The sequence below is a fragment of the Myotis lucifugus genome, unplaced genomic scaffold (assembly GCF_000147115.1).
Source record: "Myotis lucifugus unplaced genomic scaffold, Myoluc2.0 scaffold_37, whole genome shotgun sequence".
NCBI classification, from domain to species: domain Eukaryota; kingdom Metazoa; phylum Chordata; class Mammalia; order Chiroptera; family Vespertilionidae; genus Myotis; species Myotis lucifugus.
In genome coordinates, this window is record NW_005871085.1 from 5,950,988 (window position 1) to 5,953,024 (window position 2,037).

Here is a 2,037-nt window from a genome sequence, read left to right on the forward strand (position 1 = left end):
GAGCGGAGTTGGGGCGGGAGGAGAGCGGTGCCCGGCTCCTCCCGGGAGCTGCGGGCCACCGGGGCGGCCGGGTCCCCCGGCCTGAGCCTCCGGCGACTGTCCCCCAGGAGGCGGCAGCCATCCCACGGGATAGTTCCGGCAACCTGCGCCTGAGGACTGGGGCTAGAGGGCGACACGGGCGCAGGGGCTAGCGGGCCGGTGAGTGCCCAGCTCTCTGCAGAGGTGAGCTGGCTGCCGAACTCTGGAGCCACTCCTTGCCCAGTGCCAATGCCAGCACTGCCTTCCCTCCTCTCCCTCCTCCCCCCAGCCACCCCTGACAGCTGAGGACAGCCGGGCTCCGAGCCTCGCGTCCAAATGCGTGGCGGCAAATAACCTCTCAGGCTTCTCAGCCATAGACTGTTCATGAAGATTCGTTGTGGTGTTGCTGTTACCATCGCCCCCCTAAATTACTAAACGTCCTGGATTGAAAATGCACGTTCAGAGTGAAACACCGAGAATCGCAGGCCTGCAGGGACTTTGTGTGGAGCTGGGGTGCGCAAAATACCTAGAAGGAGTCGGTTTTTCAACCCAGAATAGATCCGAAAATGGAATATGGATCTTCAAAAGATGCCACAAAAGAATAAACTTTCCCCGAATCTGGGTATTGACTTTGTAAATGAAGGTGCCAATGAAATGTTTTACCATCTGCTACAGAAATATTGTGCGAGCTTCAGGTGTTAGGATGTGGGTTTGGAATTTTCTGTGCCTTCTTTAATCCTCAAAGACATCAAATAACAACAGCATGGTAGCACACCAGGCAAGCGAGCGAAGGTTATCCTTGCTACCCACAGCACCTGCCAAAGCACAAGTGTAACTCACATTTTGTTTCCTGAGTTCTAAAATGGCTTCTGAACCATCCAGAGGTACCAGCACATACGAGGAAGGGGAGGGGATGGGGCGGCAGGAGAATTTGTACATTTAAAAAAAGAAATACAGATATTATTACACTTCAGCTATTCCACCTCACCTCTCTTTCTCCCCGCCCCCATCCTCATTGGTCAGTATGTAGGCCTATTCAATAATTCTATATACAGCCTTTTTCTCTTCTCTCACTACCCCCATCCTAAAAAGCTAGTCAGCTAAAAATATCAGCTCTTTTTGGGAGGAAGTTTAAAAACCTTATCCAAACTACCCATCATTTATTTTTGAATACTAAAAAGAAATCCTACATGTAATCAATAGTATAAAAGAAGAAATAATTTAGCAAGACCTCAAACGCACTCAAATTAGTATAATAGTGATAGTGTCTCTTAACATTAAAATTATGGGACTATTTCTGGGATTAATAGGTGGAAAGCTCAAAAATATCCATTAAAATGTTTGGAAACAGAAGTTTCTGCTTTTTCTTACATTTCATCAGTACAGTAGTTATTTAGAGGAAATTGGTACTTTATCGTGACCATATAAAGCACTATTATGCCATTTTTTTTTAGTTCTATGCCTTAGTTTTTCAGATTAGTTATGTGAATAGTGAAAGTTCATATATAGAACTGACATCTTTTAATGTTAAAGTTTTAATTTAGAAATGCAACCAAAATATCACAACCAAATTAAAATATAGTCCACTTCCACTCCTCTGTTTCTTCTTAACTGTACAGTTTGCACAACTTGCTGGTTAAAGAAGTCTGCCCTGAATTTAAAATTTATGCCTTGGAAGCATGATTTCCTAAAGTAAAATAAAACTTACTGGTCTTTAGGACTAACTATTCTATAATTTGGCTATTCTGTGTACAGCTAATGTAACAATATCTCCATTTCCTACATTTTAGAACTATTGTAAAAGCCACATGGGCCTAAATAGTTCTTGTTCCACAGTTTCTCTTTCAGATATTTGTATTAAGAAGAGACTATCCTCAATGATGCAGCAGCATTCTGATGATGGCCATTCTGCTAATTCAAGAACTTCAGACCGAACTTATACAGGCCATTTTAAAAGAAGCATGCATTTCTTCTTTTGTCAAAGTTTAGAACAGGTATAAATAAATGTTAACATTTGAA